Below are 18404 nucleotides of genomic sequence, written 5' to 3'. Positions count from 1 at the left end.
AGGACATACTGCACGGGCTGGGGTGATTTCTATGAGTGAAGGGGGAGGACATACTGCACGGGCTGGGGTGATTTCTATGAGTGAAGGAGGGGGACATACTGCACAGGCTGGGGATGATTTCTATAAGTGAAGGGGGAGGACATACTGCACGGGCTGGGGTGATTTCTATGAGTGAAGGGGAAGGACATACTGCACAGGCTGGGGATGATTTCTATGAGTGAAGGGGGAGGACATACTGCACGGGCTGGGGTGATTTCTATGAGTGAAGGGGAAGGACATACTGCACGGGCTGGGGATGATTTCTGTGAGTGAAGGGGGAGGACATACTGCACGGGCTGGGGTGATTTCTATGAGTGAAGGGGGAGGACATACTGCACGGGCTGGGGTGATTTCTATGAGTGAAGGGGAAGGACATACTGCACGGGCTGGGGATGATTTCTATGAGTGAAGGGGGAGAACATACTGCACGGACTGGGGATGATTTCTATGAGTGAAGGGGGAGGACATACTGCACGGGCTGGGGTGATTTCTATGAGTGAAGGGGGAGGACATACTGCACGGGCTGGGGTGATTTCTATGAGTGAAGGGGGAGAACATACTGCACGGACTGGGGGTGATTTCTATGAGTGAAGGAGGAGGACATACTGCACGGACTGGGGATGATTTCTATGAGTGAAGGGGGAGGACATACTGCACGGGCTGGGGGTGATTTCTATGAGTGAAGGAGGGGGACATACTGCACAGGCTGGGGATGATTTCTATAAGTGAAGGGGGAGGACATACTGCACGGGCTGGGGTGATTTCTATGAGTGAAGGGGAAGGACATACTGCACGGGCTGGGGATGATTTCTATGAGTGAAGGGGGAGAACATACTGCACGGACTGGGGATGATTTCTATGAGTGAAGGGGGAGGACATACTGCACGGACTGGGGATGATTTCTATGAGTGAAGGGGGAGGACATACTACACAGACTGGGGGTGATTTCTATGAGTGAAGGGGGAGGACATACTGCACGGGCTGGGGGTGATTTCTATGAGTGAAGGGGGAGGACATACTGCACGGACTGGGGATGATTTCTATGAGTGAAGGGGGAGAACATACTGCACGGACTGGGGATGATTTCTATGAGTGAAGGGGGAGAACATACTGCACCGACTGGGGATGATTTCTATGAGTGAAGGGGGAGGACATACTGCACGGGCTGGGGATGATTTCTATGAGTGAAGGGGGAGGACATACTGCACTTACTGGGGGTGATTTCTATGAGTGAAGGGGGAGGACATACTGCACGGGCTGGGGATGATTTCTATGAGTGAAGGGGGAGGACATACTGCACGGACTGGGGATGATTTCTATGAGTGAACGGGGAGGACATACTGCACCGACTGGGGATGATTTCTATGAGTGAAGGGGGAGGACATACTGCACGGGCTGGGGATGATTTCTATGAGTGAAGGGGGAGGACATACTGCACTTACTGGGGATGATTTCTATGAGTGAAGGGGGAGGACATACTGCACGGGCTGGGGATGATTTCTATGAGTGAAGGGGGAGGACATACTGCACGGACTGGGGATGATTACTATGAGTGAAGGGGAGGACATACTGCACGGACTGGGGATGATTTCTATGAGTGAAGGGGGAGAACACTGCACGGACTGGGGGTGATTTCTATGAGTGAAGGAGGAGGACATACTGCACGGACTGGGGATGATTTCTATGAGTGAAGGGGGAGGACATACTGCACAGGCTGGGGATGATTTCTATGAGTGAAGGGGGAGGACATACTGCACGGACTGGGGATGATTTCTATGAGTGAAGGGGAGGACATACTGCACGGACTGGGGATGATTTCTATGAGTGAAGGGGGAGGACATACTGCACGGGCTGGGGATGATTTCTATGAGTGAAGGGGGAGGACATACTGCACGGACTGGGGATGATTTCTATGAGTGAAGGGGGAGGACATACTACACGGACTGGGGATGATTTCTATGAGTGAAGGGGGAGGACATACTGTATGGACTGGGGATGATTTCTATGAGTGAAGGGGGAGGAAATACTGTATGGACTGGGGATGATTTCTATGAGTGAAGGGGGAGGACATACTGCACGGACTGGGGATGATTTCTATGAGTGAAGGGGGAGGACATACTGCACGGACTGGGGATCATTTCTATGAGTGAAGGGGGAGGACATACTGCACGGGCTGGGGATGATTTCTATGAGTGAAGGGGGAGGACATACTGCAAGGACTGGGGGTGATTTCTATGAGTGAAGGGGAAGGACATACTGCACAGACTGGGGATAATTTCTATGAGTGAAGGGGGAGGACATACTACACGGGCTGGGGATGATTTCTATGAGTGAAGGGGGAGGACATACTGCACGGGCTGGGGTGATTTCTATGAGTGAAGGGGGAGAACATACTGCACGGACTGGGGGGGATTTCTATGAGTGAAGGGGGAGGACATACTGCACAGACTGGGCATGATTTCTATGAGTGAAGGGAAAGGACATACTGCACGGACTGGGGGTGATTTCTATGAGTGAAGGGGAGGACATACTGCACGGACTGGGGGTGATTTCTATGAGTGAAGGGGAAGGACATACTGCACGGACGGGGGGTGATTTCTATGAGTGAAGGGGGAGGACATACTGCACGGGCTGTGTTTGTGATTTCTATGAGTGAAGGGGGAGGACATACTGCACGGGCTGGGGGTGATTTCTATGAGTGAAGGGGGAGGACATACTGCACGGACTGGGGATGATTTCTATGAGTGAACGGGGAGGACATACTGCACCGGCTGGGGTGATTTCTATGAGTGAAGGGGGAGGACATACTGCACGGGCTGGGGTGATTTCTATGAGTGAAGGGGGAGAACATACTGCACGGACTGGGGGTGATTTCTATGAGTGAAGGAGGAGGACATACTGCACGGACTGGGGATGATTTCTATGAGTGAAGGGGGAGGACATACTGCACGGGCTGGGGGTGATTTCTATGAGTGAAGGAGGAGGACATACTGCACAGGCTGGGGATGATTTCTATGAGTGAAGGGGGAGGACATACTGCACGGGCTGGGGTGATTTCTATGAGTGAAGGGGAAGGACATACTGCACGGGCTGGGGATGATTTCTATGAGTGAAGGGGGAGAACATACTGCACGGACTGGGGATGATTTCTATGAGTGAAGGGGGAGGACATACTGCACGGACTGGGGATGATTTCTATGAGTGAAGGGGGAGGACATACTGCACAGACTGGGGGTGATTTCTATGAGTGAAGGGGGAGGACATACTGCACGGGCTGGGGATGATTTCTATGAGTGAAGGGGGAGAACATACTGCACGGACTGGGGATGATTTCTATGAGTGAAGGGGGAGGACATACTGCACGGACTGGGGATGATTTCTATGAGTGAACGGGGAGGACATACTGCACGGGCTGGGGTGATTTCTATGAGTGAAGGGGGAGGACATACTGCACGGGCTGGGGTGATTTCTATGAGTGAAGGGGGAGAACATACTGCACGGGCTGGGGATGATTTCTATGAGTGAAGGGGGAGGACATACTGCACGGGCTGGGGTGATTTCTATGAGTGAGGGGGGAGGACATACTGCACGGGCTGGGGTGATTTCTATGAGTGAAGGGGAAGGACATACTGCACGGGCTGGGGATGATTTCTATGAGTGAAGGGGGAGAACATACTGCACGGACTGGGGATGATTTCTATGAGTGAAGGGGGAGGACATACTGCACGGGCTGGGGATGATTTCTATGAGTGAAGGGGGAGGACATACTGCACGGGCTGGGGTGATTTCTATGAGTGAAGGGGGAGGACATACTGCACGGGCTGGGGATGATTTCTATGAGTGAAGGGGGAGAACATACTGCACGGACTGGGGATGATTTCTATGAGTGAAGGGGGAGGACATACTGCACGGGCTGGGGATGATTTCTATGAGTGAAGGGGGAGAACATACTGCACGGACTGGGGATGATTTCTATGAGTGAAGGGGGAGGACATACTGCACGGACTGGGGATGATTTCTATGAGTGAACGGGGAGGACATACTGCACGGGCTGGGGTGATTTCTATGAGTGAAGGGGGAGGACATACTGCACGGGCTGGGGTGATTTCTATGAGTGAAGGGGGAGAACATACTGCACGGACTGGGGGTGATTTCTATGAGTGAAGGAGGAGGACATACTGCACGGACTGGGGATGATTTCTATGAGTGAAGGGGGAGGACATACTGCACGGGCTGGGGGTGATTTCTATGAGTGAAGGAGGGGGACATACTGCACAGGCTGGGGATGATTTCTATAAGTGAAGGGGGAGGACATACTGCACGGGCTGGGGTGATTTCTATGAGTGAAGGGGAAGGACATACTGCACAGGCTGGGGATGATTTCTATGAGTGAAGGGGGAGGACATACTGCACGGGCTGGGGTGATTTCTATGAGTGAAGGGGAAGGACATACTGCACGGGCTGGGGATGATTTCTGTGAGTGAAGGGGGAGGACATACTGCACGGGCTGGGGTGATTTCTATGAGTGAAGGGGGAGGACATACTGCACGGGCTGGGGTGATTTCTATGAGTGAAGGGGAAGGACATACTGCACGGGCTGGGGATGATTTCTATGAGTGAAGGGGGAGAACATACTGCACGGACTGGGGATGATTTCTATGAGTGAAGGGGGAGGACATACTGCACGGGCTGGGGTGATTTCTATGAGTGAAGGGGGAGGACATACTGCACGGGCTGGGGTGATTTCTATGAGTGAAGGGGGAGAACATACTGCACGGACTGGGGGTGATTTCTATGAGTGAAGGAGGAGGACATACTGCACGGACTGGGGATGATTTCTATGAGTGAAGGGGGAGGACATACTGCACGGGCTGGGGGTGATTTCTATGAGTGAAGGAGGGGGACATACTGCACAGGCTGGGGATGATTTCTATAAGTGAAGGGGGAGGACATACTGCACGGGCTGGGGTGATTTCTATGAGTGAAGGGGGAGAACATACTGCACCGACTGGGGATGATTTCTATGAGTGAAGGGGGAGGACATACTGCACGGGCTGGGGATGATTTCTATGAGTGAAGGGGGAGGACATACTGCACGGACTGGGGATGACTTCTATGAGTGAAGGGGAGGACATACTGCACGGACTGGGGATGATTTCTATGAGTGAAGGGGGAGAACATACTGCACGGACTGGGGGTGATTTCTATAAGTGAAGGAGGAGGACATACTGCACGGACTGGGGATGATTTCTATGAGTGAAGGGGGAGGACATACTGCACAGGCTGGGGATGATTTCTAAGAGTGAAGGGGGAGGAAATACTGTATGGACTGGGGATGATTTCTATGAGTGAAGGGGGAGGACATACTGCACGGACTGGGGATGATTTCTATGAGTGAAGGGGGAGGACATACTGCACAGACTGGGGATGATTTCTATGAGTGAAGGGGGAGGACATACTGCACGGGCTGGGGATGATTTCTATGAGTGAAGGGGGAGGACATACTGCACGGACTGGGGGTGATTTCTATGAGTGAAGGGGGAGGACATACTGCACAGACTGGGCATGATTTCTATGAGTGAAGGGGAAGGACATACTGCACGGACTGGGGGTGATTTCTATGAGTGAAGGGGGAGGACATACTGCACGGACTGGGGGTGATTTCTATGAGTGAAGGGGGAGGACATACTGCACAGACTGGGCATGATTTCTATGAGTGAAGGGGAAGGACATACTGCACGGACTGGGGGTGATTTCCATGAGTGAAGGGGAGGACATACTGCACGGACTGGGGGTGATTTCTATGAGTGAAGGGGAAGGAAATACTGCACGGGCTGGGGGTGATTTCTATGAGTGAAGGGGGAGGACATACTGCATGGGCTGGGGATGATTTCTATGAGTGAAGGGGAAGGACATACTGCACGGGCTGGGGATGATTTCTATGAGTAAAGGGGGAGGACATACTGCACGGACTGGGGGTGATTTCTATGAGTGAAGGGGAGGACATACTGCACGGACTGGGGGTGATTTCTATGAGTGAAGGGGAAGGACATACTGCACGGACGGGGGTGATTTCTATGAGTGAAGGGGGAGGACATACTGCACGGGCTGGGGGTGATTTCTATGAGTGAAGGGGGAAGACATACTGCACGGGCTGGGGATGATTTCTATGACTGAAGGGGAGGACATACTGCACGGACTGGGGGTGATTTCTATGAGTGAAGGGGAAGGACATACTGCACGGACGGGGATGATTTCTATGAGTGAAGGGGAAGGACATACTGCACGGACTGGGGGTGATTTCTATGAGTGAAGGGGAAGGACATACTGCACGGACTGGGGGTGATTTCCATGAGTGAAGGGGAGGACATACTGCACGGACTGGGGGTGATTTCTATGAGTGAAGGGGGAGGACATACTGCACAGGCTGGGGATGATTTCTAAGAGTGAAGGGGGAGGAAATACTGTATGGACTGGGGATGATTTCTATGAGTGAAGGGGGAGGACATACTGCACGGACTGGGGATGATTTCTATGAGTGAAGGGGGAGGACATACTGCACAGACTGGGGATGATTTCTATGAGTGAAGGGGGAGGACATACTGCACGGGCTGGGGATGATTTCTATGAGTGAAGGGGGAGGACATACTGCACGGACTGGGGGTGATTTCTATGAGTGAAGGGGGAGGACATACTGCACAGACTGGGCATGATTTCTATGAGTGAAGGGGAAGGACATACCGCACGTACTGGGGGTGATTTCTATGAGTGAAGGGGAAGGAAATACTGCACGGGCTGGGGGTGATTTCTATGAGTGAAGGGGGAGGACATACTGCATGGGCTGGGGATGATTTCTATGAGTGAAGGGGAAGGACATACTGCACGGGCTGGGGATGATTTCTATGAGTAAAGGGGGAGGACATACTGCACGGACTGGGGGTGATTTCTATGAGTGAAGGGGAGGACATACTGCACGGACTGGGGGTGATTTCTATGAGTGAAGGGGAAGGACATACTGCACGGACGGGGGTGATTTCTATGAGTGAAGGGGGAGGACATACTGCACGGGCTGGGGGTGATTTCTATGAGTGAAGGGGGAAGACATACTGCACGGGCTGGGGATGATTTCTATGAGTGAAGGGGAAGGACATACTGCACGGGCTGGGGATGATTTCTATGAGTGAAGGGGAAGGACATACTGCACGGACTGGGGGTGATTTCTATGAGTGAAGGGGGAGGACATACTGCACGGACTGGGGGTGATTTCTATGAGTGAAGGGGGAGGACATACTGCACGGGCTGGGGGTGATTTCTATGAGTGAAGGGGGAGGACATACTGCATGGGCTGGGGATGATTTCTATGAGTGAAGGGGAAGGACATACTGCACGGGCTGGGGATGATTTCTATGAGTAAAGGGGGAGAACATACTGCACGGACTGGGGATGATTTCTATGAGTGAAGGGGGAGGACATACTGCACGGACTGGGGGTGATTTCCATGAGTGAAGGGGAGGACATACTGCACGGACTGGGGGTGATTTCTATGAGTGAAGGGGAAGGAAATACTGCACGGGCTGGGGGTGATTTCTATGAGTGAAGGGGGAGGACATACTGCATGGGCTGGGGATGATTTCTATGAGTGAAGGGGAAGGACATACTGCACGGGCTGGGGATGATTTCTATGAGTAAAGGGGGAGGACATACTGCACGGACTGGGGGTGATTTCTATGAGTGAAGGGGAGGACATACTGCACGGACTGGGGGTGATTTCTATGAGTGAAGGGGAAGGACATACTGCACAGACGGGGGTGATTTCTATGAGTGAAGGGGGAGGACATACTGCACGGGCTGGGGGTGATTTCTATGAGTGAAGGGGGAAGACATACTGCACGGGCTGGGGATGATTTCTATGAGTGAAGGGGAAGGACATACTGCACGGGCTGGGGATGATTTCTATGAGTGAAGGGGAAGGACATACTGCACGGACTGGGGGTGATTTCTATGAGTGAAGGGGGAGGACATACTGCACGGGCTGGGGATGATTTCTATGAGTGAAGGGGGAGGACATACTGCACGGACTGGGGATGATTTCTATGAGTGAAGGTGGAGGACATACTGCACGGGCTGGGGGTGATTTCTATGAGTGAAGGGGGAGGACATTCTGCACGGACTGGGGATGATTTCTATGAGTGAAGGGGGAGGACATACTGCACAGACTGGGGATGATTTCTATGAGTGAAGGGGGAGGACATACTGCACGGACTGGGGATGATTTCTATGAGTGAAGGGGGAGGAAATACTGCACGGACTGGGGATGATTTCTATGAGTGAAGGGGGAGGACATACTGCACAGACTGGGGATGATTTCTATCAGTGAAGGGGGAGGACATACTGCACGGACTGGGGGTGATATCTATGAGCGAAGGGGAAGGACATACTGCACGGACTGGGGATAATTTCTATGAGCGAAGGGGGAGGACATACTGCACGGGCTGGGGATGATTTCCATGAGTGAAGGCGGAGGACATACTGCACGGGCTGGGGATGATTTCTATGAGTGAAGGGGGAGGACATACTGCACAGACTGGGGATGATTTCTATAAGTGAAGGGGGAGGACATACTGCACGGACTGGGGGTGATTTCTATGAACGAAGGGGAAGGACATACTGCATGGACTGGGGATAATTTCTATGAGCGAAGGGGGAGGACATACTGCACGGGCTGGGGATGATTTCCATGAGTGAAGGCGGAGGACATACTGCACGGGCTGGGGTGATTTCTATGAGTGAAGGGGGAGAACATACTGCACGGACTGGGGGTGATTTCTATGAGTGAAGGGGGAGGACATAATGCACAGACTGGGCATGATTTCTATGAGTGAAGGGGAAGGACATACTGCACGGACTGGGGGTGATTTCTATGAGTGAAGGGGGAGGACATACTGCACGGACTGGGGGTGATTTCTATGAGTGAAGGGGGAGGACATACTGCACAGACTGGGCATGATTTCTATGAGTGAAGGGGAAGGACATACTGCACGGACTGGGGGTGATTTCCATGAGTGAAGGGGAGGACATACTGCACGGACTGGGGGTGATTTCTATGAGTGAAGGGGAAGGAAATACTGCACGGGCTGGGGGTGATTTCTATGAGTGAAGGGGGAGGACATACTGCATGGGCTGGGGATGATTTCTATGAGTGAAGGGGAAGGACATACTGCACGGGCTGGGGATGATTTCTATGAGTAAAGGGGGAGGACATACTGCACAGACTGGGCATGATTTCTATGAGTGAAGGGGAAGGACATACTGCACGGACTGGGGGTGATTTCTATGAGTGAAGGGGGAGGACATACTGCACGGACTGGGGGTGATTTCTATGAGTGAAGGGGGAGGACATACTGCACAGACTGGGCATGATTTCTATGAGTGAAGGGGAAGGACATACTGCACGGACTGGGGGTGATTTCCATGAGTGAAGGGGAGGACATACTGCACGGACTGGGGGTGATTTCTATGAGTGAAGGGGAAGGAAATACTGCACGGGCTGGGGGTGATTTCTATGAGTGAAGGGGGAGGACATACTGCATGGGCTGGGGATGATTTCTATGAGTGAAGGGGAAGGACATACTGCACGGGCTGGGGATGATTTCTATGAGTAAAGGGGGAGGACATACTGCACGGACTGGGGGTGATTTCTATGAGTGAAGGGGAGGACATACTGCACGGACTGGGGGTGATTTCTATGAGTGAAGGGGAAGGACATACTGCACGGACGGGGGTGATTTCTATGAGTGAAGGGGGAGGACATACTGCACGGGCTGGGGGTGATTTCTATGAGTGAAGGGGGAAGACATACTGCACGGGCTGGGGATGATTTCTATGACTGAAGGGGAGGACATACTGCACGGACTGGGGGTGATTTCTATGAGTGAAGGGGAAGGACATACTGCACGGACGGGGATGATTTCTATGAGTGAAGGGGAAGGACATACTGCACGGACTGGGGGTGATTTCTATGAGTGAAGGGGAAGGACATACTGCACGGACTGGGGGTGATTTCCATGAGTGAAGGGGAGGACATACTGCACGGACTGGGGGTGATTTCTATGAGTGAAGGGGGAGGACATACTGCACAGGCTGGGGATGATTTCTAAGAGTGAAGGGGGAGGAAATACTGTATGGACTGGGGATGATTTCTATGAGTGAAGGGGGAGGACATACTGCACGGACTGGGGATGATTTCTATGAGTGAAGGGGGAGGACATACTGCACAGACTGGGGATGATTTCTATGAGTGAAGGGGGAGGACATACTGCACGGGCTGGGGATGATTTCTATGAGTGAAGGGGGAGGACATACTGCACGGACTGGGGGTGATTTCTATGAGTGAAGGGGGAGGACATACTGCACAGACTGGGCATGATTTCTATGAGTGAAGGGGAAGGACATACCGCACGTACTGGGGGTGATTTCTATGAGTGAAGGGGGAGGACATACTGCACGGACTGGGGGTGATTTCTATGAGTGAAGGGGGAGGACATACTGCACAGACTGGGCATGATTTCTATGAGTGAAGGGGAAGGACATACTGCACGGACTGGGGGTGATTTCCATGAGTGAAGGGGAGGACATACTGCACGGACTGGGGGTGATTTCTATGAGTGAAGGGGAAGGAAATACTGCACGGGCTGGGGGTGATTTCTATGAGTGAAGGGGGAGGACATACTGCATGGGCTGGGGATGATTTCTATGAGTGAAGGGGAAGGACATACTGCACGGGCTGGGGATGATTTCTATGAGTAAAGGGGGAGGACATACTGCACGGACTGGGGGTGATTTCTATGAGTGAAGGGGAGGACATACTGCACGGACTGGGGGTGATTTCTATGAGTGAAGGGGAAGGACATACTGCACGGACGGGGGTGATTTCTATGAGTGAAGGGGGAGGACATACTGCACGGGCTGGGGGTGATTTCTATGAGTGAAGGGGGAAGACATACTGCACGGGCTGGGGATGATTTCTATGAGTGAAGGGGAAGGACATACTGCACGGGCTGGGGATGATTTCTATGAGTGAAGGGGAAGGACATACTGCACGGACTGGGGGTGATTTCTATGAGTGAAGGGGGAGGACATACTGCACGGACTGGGGGTGATTTCTATGAGTGAAGGGGGAGGACATACTGCACGGGCTGGGGGTGATTTCTATGAGTGAAGGGGGAGGACATACTGCATGGGCTGGGGATGATTTCTATGAGTGAAGGGGAAGGACATACTGCACGGGCTGGGGATGATTTCTATGAGTAAAGGGGGAGAACATACTGCACGGACTGGGGATGATTTCTTTGAGTGAAGGGGGAGGACATACTGCACGGACTGGGGGTGATTTCCATGAGTGAAGGGGAGGACATACTGCACGGACTGGGGGTGATTTCTATGAGTGAAGGGGAAGGAAATACTGCACGGGCTGGGGGTGATTTCTATGAGTGAAGGGGGAGGACATACTGCATGGGCTGGGGATGATTTCTATGAGTGAAGGGGAAGGACATACTGCACGGGCTGGGGATGATTTCTATGAGTAAAGGGGGAGGACATACTGCACGGACTGGGGGTGATTTCTATGAGTGAAGGGGAGGACATACTGCACGGACTGGGGGTGATTTCTATGAGTGAAGGGGAAGGACATACTGCACAGACGGGGGTGATTTCTATGAGTGAAGGGGGAGGACATACTGCACGGGCTGGGGGTGATTTCTATGAGTGAAGGGGGAAGACATACTGCACGGGCTGGGGATGATTTCTATGAGTGAAGGGGAAGGACATACTGCACGGGCTGGGGATAATTTCTATGAGTGAAGGGGAAGGACATACTGCACGGACTGGGGGTGATTTCTATGAGTGAAGGGGGAGGACATACTGCACGGGCTGGGGATGATTTCTATGAGTGAAGGGGGAGGACATACTGCACGGACTGGGGATGATTTCTATGAGTGAAGGTGGAGGACATACTGCACGGGCTGGGGGTGATTTCTATGAGTGAAGGGGGAGGACATTCTGCACGGACTGGGGATGATTTCTATGAGTGAAGGGGGAGGACATACTGCACAGACTGGGGATGATTTCTATGAGTGAAGGGGGAGGACATACTGCACGGACTGGGGATGATTTCTATGAGTGAAGGGGGAGGAAATACTGCACGGACTGGGGATGATTTCTATGAGTGAAGGGGGAGGACATACTGCACAGACTGGGGATGATTTCTATCAGTGAAGGGGGAGGACATACTGCACGGACTGGGGGTGATATCTATGAGCGAAGGGGAAGGACATACTGCACGGACTGGGGATAATTTCTATGAGCGAAGGGGGAGGACATACTGCACGGGCTGGGGATGATTTCCATGAGTGAAGGCGGAGGACATACTGCACGGGCTGGGGATGATTTCTATGAGTGAAGGGGGAGGACATACTGCACAGACTGGGGATGATTTCTATAAGTGAAGGGGGAGGACATACTGCACGGACTGGGGGTGATTTCTATGAACGAAGGGGAAGGACATACTGCATGGACTGGGGATAATTTCTATGAGCGAAGGGGGAGGACATACTGCACGGGCTGGGGATGATTTCCATGAGTGAAGGCGGAGGACATACTGCACGGGCTGGGGTGATTTCTATGAGTGAAGGGGGAGAACATACTGCACGGACTGGGGGTGATTTCTATGAGTGAAGGGGGAGGACATAATGCACAGACTGGGCATGATTTCTATGAGTGAAGGGGAAGGACATACTGCACGGACTGGGGGTGATTTCCATGAGTGAAGGGGAGGACATACTGCACGGACTGGGGGTGATTTCTATGAGTGAAGGGGAAGGACATACTGCAGGGACTGGGGGTGATTTCTATGAGTGAAGGGGGAGGACATACTGCACGGGCTGGGGGTGATTTCTATGAGTGAAGGGGGAGGACATACTGCACGGGCTGGGGATGATTTCTATGAGTGAAGGGGGAGAACATACTGCACGGACTGGGGATGATTTCTATGAGTGAAGGGGGAGAACATACTGCACGGACTGGGGATGATTTCTATGAGTGAAGGGGGAGGACATACTGCACGGGCTGGGGGTGATTTCTATGAGTGAAGGGGGAGGACATACTGCACGGGCTGGGGATGATTTCTATGAGTGAAGGAGGAGGAAATACTGCACGGACTGGGGATGATTTCTATGAGTGAAGGTGGAGGACATACTGCACGGGCTGGGGGAGATTTCTATGAGCGAAGGGGGAGGACATACTGCACGGACTGGGGATGATTTCTATGAGCGAAGGGGGAGGACATACTGCACGGACTGGGGTTGATTTCTATGAGTGAAGGGGGAGGACATACTGCACGGGCTGGGGATGATTTCTATGAGTGAAGGGGAAGGACATACTGCACGGGCTGGGGATGATTTCTATGAGTAAAGGGGGAGAACATACTGCACGGACTGGGGATGATTTCTATGAGTGAAGGGGGAGGACATACTGCATGGACTGGGGGTGATTTCCATGAGTGAAGGGGAGGACATACTGCACGGACTGGGGGTGATTTCTATGAGTGAAGGGGAAGGAAATACTGCACGGGCTGGGGGTGATTTCTATGAGTGAAGGGGGAGGACATACTGCATGGGCTGGGGATGATTTCTATGAGTGAAGGGGAAGGACATACTGCACGGGCTGGGGATGATTTCTATGAGTAAAGGGGGAGGACATACTGCACGGACTGGGGGTGATTTCTATGAGTGAAGGGGAGGACATACTGCACGGACTGGGGGTGATTTCTATGAGTGAAGGGGAAGGACATACTGCACGGACGGGGGTGATTTCTATGAGTGAAGGGGGAGGACATACTGCACGGGCTGGGGGTGATTTCTATGAGTGAAGGGGGAAGACATACTGCACGGGCTGGGGATGATTTCTATGAGTGAAGGGGAAGGACATACTGCACGGGCTGGGGATGATTTCTATGAGTGAAGGGGAAGGACATACTGCACGGACTGGGGGTGATTTCTATGAGTGAAGGGGGAGGACATACTGCACGGACTGGGGGTGATTTCTATGAGTGAAGGGGGAGGACATACTGCACGGGCTGGGGGTTATTTCTATGAGTGAAGGGGGAGGACATACTGCATGGGCTGGGGATGATTTCTATGAGTGAAGGGGAAGGACATACTGCACGGGCTGGGGATGATTTCTATGAGTAAAGGGGGAGAACATACTGCACGGACTGGGGATGATTTCTATGAGTGAAGGGGGAGGACATACTGCACGGACTGGGGGTGATTTCTATGAGTGAAGGGGAGGACATACTGCACGGACTGGGGGTGATTTCTATGAGTGAAGGGGAAGGACATACTGCACGGACGGGGGTGATTTCTATGAGTGAAGGGGGAGGACTGTTACGCCGAGCGCTCCGGGTCCCCGCTCCTCCCCGGAGCGCTCGCTTCACTCTCCCCGCGGCAGCGCTCCGGTCACGTCCTCTGACCCGGGGCGCTGCGATTCCGCTGCCAGCCGGGATGCGATTCGCGATGCGGGTAGCGCCCGCTCGCGATGCGCACCCCGGCTCCCCTACCTGACTCGCTCTCCGTCTGTTCTGTCCCGGCGCGCGCGGCCCCGCTCCCTAGGGCGCGCGCGCGCCGGGTCTCTGCGATTTAAAGGGCCACTGCGCCGCTGATTGGCGCAGTGGTCCCAATTAGTGTGTTCACCTGTGCACTTCCCTATATCACCTCACTTCCCCTGCACTCCCTTGCCGGATCTTGTTGCCTTAGTGCCAGTGAAAGCGTTCCTTGTGTGTTCCTTGCCTGTGTTTCCAGACCTTCTGCCGTTGCCCCTGACTACGATCCTTGCTGCCTGCCCCGACCTTCTGCTACGTCCGACCTTGCTTTTGCCTACTCCCTTGTACCGCGCCTATCTTCAGCAGCCAGAGAGGTGAGCCGTTGCTAGTGGATACGACCTGGTCACTACCGCCGCAGCAAGACCATCCCGCTTTGCGGCGGGCTCTGGTGAAAACCAGTAGTGGCTTAGAACCGGTCCACTAGCACGGTCCACGCCAATCCCTCTCTGGCACAGAGGATCCACTACCTGCCAGCCGGCATCGTGACAGTAGATCCGGCCATGGATCCCGCTGAAGTTCCTCTGCCCGTTGTCGCTGACCTCACCACGGTGGTCGCCCAGCAGTCACAACAGATAGCGCAACAAGGCCAACAGCTGTCTCAACTGACCGTTATGCTACAACAGTTACTACCTCAGCTTCAGCAGTCATCTCCTCCGCCAGCTCCTGCACCTCCTCCGCAGCGAGTGGCCGCTCCTGGGATACGCTTATCCTTGCCGGATAAATTTGATGGGGACTCTAAGTTTTGCCGTGGCTTTCTTTCCCAATGTTCCCTGCATCTGGAGATGATGTCGGACCTGTTTCCCACTGAAAGGTCTAAGGTGGCTTTCGTAGTCAGCCTTCTGTCCGGAAAAGCCCTGTCATGGGCCACACCGCTCTGGGACCGCAATGACCCCGTCACTGCCTCTGTACACTCCTTCTTCTCGGAAATCCGAAGTGTCTTTGAGGAACCTGCCCGAGCCTCTTCTGCTGAGACTGCCCTGTTGAACCTGGTCCAGGGTAATTCTTCCGTTGGCGAGTATGCCGTACAATTCCGTACTCTTGCTTCAGAATTGTCCTGGAATAATGAGGCCCTCTGCGCGACCTTCAAAAAAGGCCTATCCAGCAACATTAAAGATGTTCTGGCCGCACGAGAAATTCCTGCTAATCTACATGAACTTATTCACCTAGCCACTCGCATTGACATGCGTTTTTCCGAAAGGCGTCAGGAACTCCGCCAAGATATGGACTCTGTTCGCACGAGGCGTTTCTTCTCCTCGGCTCCTCTCTCCTCTGGTCCCCTGCAATCTGTTCCTGTGCCTCCCGCCGTGGAGGCTATGCAGGTCGACCGGTCTCGCCTGACACCTCAAGAGAGGACACGACGCCGTATGGAGAACCTCTGCCTGTACTGTGCTAGTACCGAACACTTCCTGAGAGATTGTCCTATCCGTCCTCCTCGCCTGGAAAGACGTACGCTGACTCCGCACAATGGTGAGACAGTCCTTGATGTCTACTCTGCTTCTCCACGTCTTACTGTGCCTGTGCGGATGTCTGCCTCTGCCTTCTCCTTCTCTACAGTGGCCTTCTTGGACTCAGGATCTGCAGGAAATTTTATTTTGGCCTCTCTCGTCAACAGGTTCAACATCCCGGTGACCAGTCTCGCCAGACCCCTCTACATCAATTGTGTAAATAATGAAAGATTGGACTGTACCATACGTTTCCGCACGGAGCCCTTTCTTATGAGCATCGGATCTCATCATGAGAGGATTGAACTTTTGGTCCTCCCCAATTGCACCTCGGAAATTCTCCTTGGACTTCCCTGGCTTCAACTTCATTCCCCTACCCTGGATTGGTCCACTGGGGAGATCAAGAGTTGGGGGTCCTCTTGTTCCAAGAACTGTCTAAAACCGGTTCCCAGTAACCCTTGCCGTAACTCTGTGGTTCCTCCAGTAACCGGTCTCCCTAAGGCCTATATGGACTTTGCGGATGTTTTCTGCAAAAAACAAGCTGAGACTCTACCTCCTCACAGGCCTTATGATTGCCCTATCGACCTCCTCCCGGGCACTACTCCACCCCGGGGCAGAATTTATCCTCTCTCTGCCCCAGAGACTCTTGCCATGTCCGAATACGTCCAGGAGAATCTAAAAAAGGGCTTTATCCGTAAATCCTCCTCTCCTGCCGGAGCCGGATTTTTCTTTGTGTCCAAAAAAGATGGCTCCCTACGTCCTTGCATTGACTACCGCGGTCTTAATAAAATCACGGTTAAGAACCGCTACCCCTTACCCCTCATCTCTGAACTCTTTGATCGCCTCCAAGGTGCCCACATCTTCACTAAATTGGACTTAAGAGGCGCCTATAACCTCATCCGCATCAGAGAGGGGGACGAGTGGAAAACGGCATTTAACACCAGAGATGGACACTTTGAGTATCTGGTCATGCCCTTTGGACTGTGCAACGCCCCTGCCGTCTTCCAAGACTTTGTCAATGAAATTTTTCGTGATTTGTTATACTCCTGTGTTGTTGTATATCTGGACGATATCCTAATTTTTTCTGCCAATCTAGAAGAACACCGCCAGCATGTCCGTATGGTTCTTCAGAGACTTCGTGACAACCAACTCTATGCCAAAATTGAGAAATGTCTGTTTGAATGCCAATCTCTTCCTTTTCTAGGATATTTGGTCTCTGGCCAGGGACTACAGATGGATCCAGACAAACTCTCTGCCGTCTTAGATTGGCCACGCCCCTCCGGACTCCGTGCTATCCAACGCTTTTTGGGGTTCGCCAATTATTACAGGCAATTTATTCCACATTTTTCTACCATTGTGGCTCCTATCGTGGCTTTAACCAAAAAAAATGCTGATCCCAAGTCCTGGCCTCCTCAAGCAGAAGACGCCTTTAAACGACTCAAGTCTGCCTTTTCTTCGGCTCCCGTCCTCTCCAGACCTGACCCTTCCAAACCCTTCCTATTGGAGGTTGATGCCTCCTCAGTGGGAGCTGGAGCTGTTCTTCTACAAAAAAATTCTTCCGGGCATGCTGTCACTTGTGGTTTTTTCTCTAGGACCTTTTTTCTCGAGGAACTACTCCATCGGGGATCGAGAGCTTCTAGCCATCAAATTAGCACTTGAGGAATGGAGGCATCTGCTGGAGGGATCAAGTTCTCCTGTTATTATCTACACCGACCACAAGAACCTCTCCTACCTCCAGTCTGCCCAACGGCTGAATCCTCGCCAGGCCCGGTGGTCTCTGTTCTTTGCCCGATTTAATTTTGAGATTCACTTTCGTCCTGCCGATAAGAACATTAGGGCCGATGCTCTCTCTCGTTCCTCGGATGCCTCAGAAGTCGAACTCTCTCCGCAACACATCATTCCACCTGACTGCCTGATCTCCACTTCTCCTGCCTCCATCAGGCAGACTCCTCCAGGAAAGACCTTTGTTTCTCCTCGCCAACGCCTCGGAATCCTCAAATGGGGTCACTCCTCCCATCTCGCAGGTCATGCGGGTATCAAGAAATCTGTGCAACTCATCTCCCGCTTCTATTGGTGGCCGACTCTGGAGTCGGATGTTGTGGACTTTGTGCGAGCCTGCACTATCTGTGCCCGGGATAAGACTCCTCGCCAGAAGCCCGCTGGTTTTCTTCATCCTCTGCCTGTCCCCGAACAGCCTTGGTCTCTGATTGGTATGGATTTTATTACTGATTTACCCCCTTCCCGTGGCAACACTGTTATTTGGGTGG

The sequence above is a fragment of the Hyla sarda genome, chromosome 2 (assembly GCF_029499605.1).
Source record: "Hyla sarda isolate aHylSar1 chromosome 2, aHylSar1.hap1, whole genome shotgun sequence".
In the NCBI taxonomy this organism is placed as follows: domain Eukaryota; kingdom Metazoa; phylum Chordata; class Amphibia; order Anura; family Hylidae; genus Hyla; species Hyla sarda.
This window is presented reverse-complemented; position numbering follows the sequence as displayed.